The 9,236-nt window shown below is 35.2% G+C and overlaps 1 protein-coding gene across 6 annotated transcripts in view; it reads right to left on the bottom strand.

Annotated features, from left to right (window-relative positions):
* Window positions 1-4,103: 4,103 nt before the first annotated feature.
* Window positions 4,104-9,236, bottom strand: part of LOC149775531 (septin-2B-like) — a 172,546-nt gene continuing 167,413 nt past the window's right edge. For all 6 annotated transcript variants that reach the window (XM_089944119.1, XM_089944115.1, XM_089944114.1 and 3 more), the window contains exon 12: window positions 4,104-7,664. The gene's annotated coding sequence lies outside the window, so the exon portion shown is untranslated. The remainder of the gene's footprint in view (window positions 7,665-9,236) is intronic.

The following is a 9,236-nucleotide window of genomic DNA, read 5'->3' as shown; positions in this document are numbered from 1 at the left end:
CTGATTGTTTTGGTATACAGAGTTTGGTTATTAATTGTAGAAACCGTGACAAGAGTGTCAAACGTTATTGCAATTATCATGTTACCGAATGAACTATTGTTACGAGAATGAAATGCAGTAGAAATGGGATCAGTTATTTTGAAATATGTTGAAATAGACGTACTAACAAATCACGCGAAGGAATAATGACAGAATTTTAAATGGTTGTAATTTATATTTGATGAAACCGAATATGATACAGCAAAACACGTCTCTAGAAGATAATTATCACAGTCAAAACGTACTCTCCCTACGAAAGAAATTGTATATTAAATGAATGGCAAACAATACAAGAATCGTCTGTAATACTGAATGAGTTCAAAGAGTAAAAGTTCAAGTCACTATCATTGGAAAGGAAACTACATGCTGTTACTGTTGACTTGGAGTCTGTCGCTGTCGAACCCATGGAAATCTCAGGACATGGATAGACGTGGGCCGATAAATAAGCCCCACGCCCGTGTTGATACTGATTTTCGGGTTAGGGGCTGATATTACCTATTCATTAAAAGCTGCAATTGTCTGCTGCCACATTTTGCTGCACACATCGGTGTACATTTTATACACTTACCGGTATTTATCGTAGCTGTGGAGCTATCGTTCGCTGAAGGGTTCTTTTGGTGATATGTACATTATATTTCCGAAGCAAATCCTATGTTTGTTGACTTGTAAATCCACGTGGAATAACACAACCATCTGTCCTGTGGCCATTTTGAATTTCGAGCCAGATATGGCTGATACCTATTGTCGGTCTGTGTCTAAAGTGTACGCGAGTTTATTGTGGAATGATCTGCATAGAGCAAAATTGCATAATTTAATGAACAGGTGATATCAGACCCATATATTGCCCATCAGTATCAACACAGAGTTGTGGGTTTGATTTATTGGACTAGGATAGAAGAATCTCAGCATGTGTTGTAGAGGGCTAGAATTCGGGGCTGGGCTAGCCTTTGGTAATTTATACATTCGTAATGTCTACTATTTTATGTGCTAGCGTAGGAAGAATTGTCAATGGCGATGTGTATCCCGAAGATGGACAGGCCAACAAAAGTGATGTGGTTGGAATCAAGGATTTGTCCTGTGAATAAAGTATCGCTGTAACTGGTCGAGGAACGGACTTTGATGCTGATGTTACCGTGGCTTGACTGTGCGAAGTGAAATCTGCTGCTCGCAAAAAGGTTTGGTGCGAGTCTGGTTCTTATGTAGTAATGTGGAATAACACACGGCTTCGTTGTATGTTTTACACCGTACAGTTGATTGATTCAGTTGGTTTGCTTACATGATCGCGTATTACCCAACTCACCATGTCGTCGATATTGGTTAACGTACTGGTGTTATCTTATTCTAAAACTTAGGCGTAAGCTATTGTTTCTTTTGAAAGCTCTGCCAAAATAAACCGAGTCCGCAAAGTGCCAGACGGATGATACAATTTGTAGATATTACTGCAACTCCTAAACCAGCAGATGCCATACTCAACCAACCACAAACGGCAGTCATACTAAACTCTACCCAGTTCAACATTCTACACAGAGGAAGAAAAGAAAAGGTTCACTGCAAACAAAGCCTCAAAAATGTCGTACAAGAATGCTACCACAACGACGAATCTTTTGGGATAACTAAAAGTACAGCAGTTAGATTGTTGCAGGAAATAAAACGTATACCAAACTCGCCACTTGTTCCCAGCATTACATAAACATAATGTTGGCCCAGACATGTTACTCGTGTCATGAAAACCTCACATTAGCGCTTCTGAAAGTTGCATTCAATTCGAACAATGTGAATTTTAAAGAATTTAAATCATTATATAAATCAAGCAACGACAGTTTGTACTCCAGAATTACTGTTTCAGCGATGCTTTCTGTCCTTTAAAATAGTTTTATAATTGTTGACGTTTTCTCCAACGAAACCGACTGCGAGTCGATTGAAAACGGACAGATGATCTTCTGACAGGACTTAACTTTTGAATGTGCTTTGATCACTTTGTTTATTTTCCAGTTACTGCAGGAAAATCTCTTCCACATGCAATTGCTGAGAGTTCTGTTAAACCGCTCTACGACGGACGCTTTGATTTGATTGTATTTGATGTACAAGGTAATATTATTCTTTTGAAGCCAGTCTGAGGCGTTTTTAAATTCTTTTTTATATATAATAAAACTCGCTACCATGATCTGCCCATAATTTATTGGGCTCTCGTGCACCTACAATGGTATCAAACACTTCAACGATATAATTTCCTGTTTAGTTTTTCAGAGGAACTACCAATGCGTATTTGCTGAACACATCGATGATCTTTACGAGACATTTGAAATTATCGTTATACGCATTGTAATCTCTCATGTCGACGAGATCTGCCGACCATATATCATCTGTCGCGACCCCTTTGACTCTGCGTCGTGGAAAATGCTTGAGCGCTGGTTTATGCAGTTCTTCTGCGAGAATTTTCAGTTACGAAAGATCATCTGTTGACTAGATCATTTTACCATGCACGCCTATGCCTAACTTGTGTTTGGTTTCTATGATGCTTCCTAGAAAAGCTTGGTCTACAATCTCTCTGATATCTTTAGGTCTGGATGTTTTTAAGTCCCTCAGCATGACTCGATTGCATCCCGCTTTGTCTTCGGGATGATCTCTGTAACAGGGGTCGCGTTGCATCCAGATGGCATTGACCCCGTTGTAGGACTCTGGACCGGTCAGCGGCTGATCCTTTTCATCCAGTTGCTCTAAGGGATTCCATGGTCCTATATATTTATGTCCTGGCAACATCCATCCAACACGGGATTTTGAAAGTTTTCTGATCAGCGAATGGACGTCCATGGCACCAAAGAGAATGTTTCTCTCGCCGCAGTATTTACAGTCTACCACGCACTGGTCGATGTCACAATGCCTGTTATTATTTTGTATTTGCATATTTTCTGATTTCTCCAACATGAAATTAAATAAAGGTAAATAAAGACTTCATAAATCGTGGACAGGATCGATTTTACCCGGGAGACCAAGCTATAATATAATGTCCAGTACTTAAACAGTGCAAATCGTGCTTTGCGTCTCTTAAATCCTTGTTTATTCCCGAACATAACAGACGCAGATTTTGCTTTATTCATTGTTTTGACCAAATCACATTTTTCCAGATAATATTTCAGGTAGCCATTAATAGCCGTTTCGTTTATGTTGATTCTTGCGCTCATGAGTTACTCTTTTTCAACGATATAAGCAATCCCACAAACTGAGGTAATCTTTATGAAAAGGTAAACACGTTTAATCGTGCAAGGCACGTTACCTACATAACTATTACTGTTCATGAAAGAATGGTAATAATAAAACCTAAAATGCCGAATATCGATCGACCAAGATCATCAATCTATTTTACTTTTGTGTTTTGGCTGAACATAATCATACTTTTATACACAGTGGAAAGCTGGATGTTTCCAGGTCTCCTTTGTTTATAATTTGTCTTTTGTTTCCCCGACAGCAATACAAGCCAATTAATCATTAAAAGCCTTAAACTGGCTAAAGTGGGAATTGTTACTGGCAACTATACCAGTACTTTGATGTGTATTTGGCTTTCACTTCAAAATATTAGCACAATTATCATAGTTGTGTACAATGGGGTGTAAGTCATTTACATCAAAGCAAATGACCATTCAGTTTTTATGGTAATATCATAATTTTCACAGCATTATGTCTGAAACTTCATTACTGTTTCTCATCATCCGATCAAGTTACACACAAATCTGAATTAGGCAGAAACAATAAGAAAGAAAATTCAATAATTTTCTCGACTTTTCAAACAAGTTTATGAACGTATACCATTTCTATGTAATAATCATACATGCCAACCCCTGAGAGATAGGTATAAACAATTTTGGCTAATACAAGTTTGCTTAAATAAATACATTTATAACTTAACACGTACATCTTATGATGTCATTTCAGACTTCTAGGTTAGCTTATACGTGGGTCATGCAGTTTTTAGAGTTAATACCACTTTGGGGAGATGTCAGCTTATATGTGAAAAAGCTTATATGGAAAGTATAACCTGTAAGTGAAGTGAGAAGAACACACAAGACTAGAAGATAATTTATTTATTTACCTGCTAAGTTGAAACATTATGCATTGAATGTATGACAGATATTAGTAGCAATACTGTAGGTTCATTATGTCCTCTTGTTAATGTCATTATAAATAAATTTTGTACATGGTCCACATTCAAAAGACTGACATGTGGTATAATGTGATGTATATGATGCTTATTACGTACAAAATAAAGGTGAGAAATAACTGGTCCCTCACTATAAGGCAGCCCAGTATAACACAGTCCCTTCTATAAGGCAACCCAGTATAACATGGTCTCTTCCATAAGGCAACCAATTCTTCTATAAGGCAACCCAGTAAAATACAGCCACTTCTATAAGGCAACCCAGTATAACATGGTCTCTTCAGGCAACCCAGTATAACAGTCCAGTCTATGAGGCAACCCAGTATAACATGGTCCCTTCTATAAGGCAACCCAGTACATCAGGGTCCCTTCTATCAGGCAGTTTTGGTCATAAATGCCAAGATACAATGTAGTACTAATACCCCATGACCCTCCCCTACAATAAACATTATAGTGAGGGTTATCCTCATCTATAACATAATATACATTTATGACCCTTATAATGAGGGATCAAAGCAAGCATATCTCATTCTCACAACATACAAAAGTAACTTTTGATTATATCATTTATCTGTATTTACTTTAGTGTCTACATCAAAAAAGGATAGTACCTCTTGCAAAAACCAAATTCTTCATCATAAAATAAAGTGACCTGTTCTTCGTTTAAATAGTAGATGGTTTTGTATAGCATATATTTCAAACATATACCTGATACATGGCTTTCAGAAACTGCGACGACAGATTTTATGTTACAATAAATCATTGAACTCCCTGTGATGTCTGTATTATCTAAGTGAATTGTATTGCATGTTTTAGAAATATGATGGTAACTGATGAAACAAGTCTGTATACTAAACATTAATTTTAATGAAAAATTATGAATTTATCAAAATAAAATACCAGTAACATTTATCATGAAACATAAGCAACATGTAGCATCAAAAAGTTACAATCAATACTGGACTAGATAAAGCTATACATCAGAATCACTCTTCACACACCTGAAAGCATAATACAAAATGATAAAAAAACAATCTTCAAAAAATTGACAAAAATGACTGTGTTTAGGTCAAACTGATCCCAATCCATATGACATATTACACATGGGGCTTGTTATTGATGTGTAAAACATTAAATATTTTGGCCTGTCCAGCACGACAATCTTCAACTCTAAATATAAATTCTGATCCCCACTGACCAACACAGACCGAGATCTTTCATATATGGAAAGTCTCATGAAATATCCCAATTTAAAAAAAGATGCTAACAAAAACTACACAATAAAAATATTTTTAATTATCACTGAGTACAGACTAACAACAGAAGTTAGTGCAATATTTATGATTTTTTTACCTAGAGTTGTGAGCAAAAATATATAATTACTCCTTATATCAATTTTCAGAATTAAAATAAAAATGTACCCTATTTCCATAGTGGGTCTCTCAAAACAAAAAAACACGGACAGACGATGCACATGTTGACGCAGATTCCTGACTTGCGTAAAATACATTAAATCCTCCCTGTTAAGACAAGTGATCAGACATGGACTGAGCTTACAGGTGGTATACTGTACAGTACTTATTTGCAGTTTTATTACGATATGTTTGGAATCAATGATTAGTCTTATTTCAAGGTATGACAGGTTGGATTATAATGACGATATGGATTATATTTATATCAAAGTTAAATGAATACAAGAATGTAAGCAATCATTATAAGTATATATGAAAATTTAAAAAGAAAATGAGTACAAAGAAGTAATATAAATTCTTGTGCGTTGGGGGTGGGGTGGAGTATAGTTAATTTAAATTTTTAAAAAACATCAGTGCATCAAAGCATGGAGCAAATTTGTTCATTTCAAAATAGAAAAGGTGGAAAATACTTCAGATAGCAATTAAATCAATGCTTTGGTAACAGTGTTTTAGACATAGATATATGAAGTTCCTGTAGAAAGTCCAAGAATGTCATTTGATATTGCATCATCTGTAATTTTTAACTTTAATCGTGCATTAACAGAGAGGATTTCATTAATAGTGTAATTTCAAATCAGCAGTCTTCATTAGTCACACATAAATGTACAAGAAACTGTGCAAATGAAATAATTTGCCATAATTTGCCAGTTTAAGATATATTAAGTACTGACATACTTGTTAAGTGAATTTTCTTTTAACATACTTAAAACTAAGACACTTAAAATCAAAGTGAGATTCAAACTGAAACCTTTAATTCATGTCAGATTCAAGTGGTTTCTTCAAACCAAGTCATATTCAAAGAGAGTCTTTAAATCTAAGCTAGAACAGATCCTTATTAACAGTGAAAAATGTGACAATAAGGCAACAGAACAAATATAAATAGCAATAGTAGACTATTTCCACAAGAATAGCAATAGTAGACTATTTCCACAAGAATAGCAATAGTAGACTATTTCTTCAAGAACAGCAATAGTAGACTATTTCCACAAGAATAGCAATAGTAGACTATTTCTTCAAGAACAGCAATAGTAGACTATTTCCACAAGAATAGCAATAGTAGACTATTTCTTCAAGAATAGCAATAGTAGACTATTTCCACAAGAAACTAAGTTTAATAAGGATGAGCAAAATAAGCTGAATTGATTTTTCTTTTTATTCTTGGTCAGGCTTTCTTAAAAAAAATTATACTTAATGGAAAGGAGTAAAACTAATTTATGCTCTAAAGTTTCACCTACTGAGAAAAAATAGTCTTTACTAATTATTTTTGTGAAGAAAAAAAAAATACAAGAAAAAGATACTTCAAATGGACAAAAGACACTAATAAGCAAGTGTGTAATATTCTAAAACAAACATTACAGAATAAGTAATAGGTTCTGTTTTACGATTCTAAAATTGACAATTTACAAATTTTATCAGGAATTATTTCTCTTTCAACATTGGAGGCCAAAATGTACCATTGCCTTGATGTTGTATGTAAATTAAATTAAACTCAATTTCACAGATTCATCTGACATAGCATGGTCTGAAGACCATTTACAGTATATCATCAAAGACACAATACTACCGATGCAAATGACAAAATTATTTTTTGATAAATTTGAAGACAAAATCCTAAAAAATCTAAGCCAAATAGCAAATTCTTTTTAGCTGTCTATGAAGTCTTTCTTATTTGCAAAGATAGGTAACTCTTGAAAAAGAAAATTCTCCTAAAGTATATTTCCTGGGAATTCAAGGTAGCAAAAGTGCTCTACAGAATAACATTCTGCATCTGTGTCTTGCCACAAGTTTCCAACTCAGTTAAAAATCTGATGAATAAAACAAACAAAATAGCTTAAAAATGTAGGGCTATCTTAGTTGGAAATTACTCCTTGCTAAAATGGAAATTATGGTCTGGTAAAAATGTAGTCTTGTTTTCATGGTAATTTTTATTTACAGCACCAATGTTTAAATCTGGTTGGCATTCAGCTCTCTGCATTCATCTTTCTGGTTTGGAACAGCTCCTAGAAGTACAAAATAAAAACTAAAAATAAGCAATACTGTTAGCAAATACCCAACATAAAAAAGTCCTCATCAAATGAAAGATTTCACTATAAGTGTTATAACATTAAAATATAAATGTGAATAGTTCAGATTTATAAAACTGCCCTCCCTCTATTGCAATAGAGAAATCAAATTATATAATCTTCTAGGTTTTTAATTTTATGCAATTTTCACTGATCTGATGTCTTTGTATTTTATTGGGTTTTGTCACACAACTAGTTCTGATAATGATATATGCTGTGAGTTGGATTTTTAACATAGCTTGAGAAAAAAATTCATTCATATTGCTATGATGTCTGCAGTGTGGCTGTTTATAGTGATGTCTATCACTAGGGCATCATGCCACAGACATGTAGCATCATGTCTCATCCAGTCACATTATCTTGACACCATTCCGACCAGTCCTAACACTAACCTCTTAATGCTGAGTGCCTAGCGAGGCAGCTCTTAGTGCCATTTTTATAAGTCTTTGGTGTGACTCGGCCAGGGTTCGAACCCATGACCTACCACATCCGAGTTGGATGCTCTGACCACTAGAGTGGTCTGATATATGCTGATTATTTTAATTAGTGTGTACTAAGATAGTAATAAATTTTGATAAAAAAAGCCATGGTCATCATCATACAGACATCAACAGAATTATCTCAACGTCTATGGCAAGACTGTCTCGTATTGCACCATCAGTCTCAATACATGGTTCAGTTTAATATGTGTCAGGACCATCACGGTTCCAAGCCATTCCCATTGCTCAGGCAAATATTGGAATTTGGCAATACATGTACTTCTGTTATTATTTTTTTTTTTTTAAAAAAAACAATTTTGTAATAATATTTTATCTACACTTTTTTTCGAATAAAATGTGGGTGTTGTAGGGTGGTAGTTTACAACCAATGCTAATAATATAATTAGCTGTTGCTATGGTATAGCTGGTACTTTCCAGGTAGAAAATACACTGACCATATGAATGAGAATTCATCCTTCCATTAGGTATACCAGAATTTTCACAACACAGGATTGCCTTTGGGACACCCGATAAGCAGGTTGACCATGCATACTGCCCTTCATTGTTTTTCCCAGGAACAGCCTAACTTAGTAGGAACAAGGTAGTGGCAACAATTAAGTATTACACCATTAACATTTTATTCCCTCTCCCCATGATAACATTTTAAGATCAGTAATACAATACCTGTTGCTATCGCACAGCAAAATCTGCCAGTTTAATGGGAGGCTGATGGTCCCACACTTGAAAATACCCCCTCCCCACAAATTATATTCACCAACATTGAAGAGTGGGAGACAACTGTGGGATTGAATCTGCATGGGCCACTTTCGGAGTGACAATGATTGGGCCCAAGGAGAAAATGCCCTTGCTGTGGTGGGCTAATGAGCAAAGGTAAAAGGAGAAACTCTGAGCATGAAAAACTGCAGCTTTCATCACATACTCTAAAGATATGTGAGTTGGATAGGCCCATGAGGCAGCAACGTTTCAAATCGTATATGGGCTTTAATTTTCATGAAAGACAGGTCCCTTG

Source organism: Sinohyriopsis cumingii, chromosome 19 (genome assembly GCF_028554795.1).
Source record: "Sinohyriopsis cumingii isolate HCF-2022 chromosome 19, ASM2855479v2, whole genome shotgun sequence".
Lineage (NCBI taxonomy): Eukaryota > Metazoa > Mollusca > Bivalvia > Unionida > Unionidae > Sinohyriopsis > Sinohyriopsis cumingii.
Note: the sequence above shows the minus strand (reverse complement) of the source record. Positions and strands in the feature narration are given on the sequence as shown.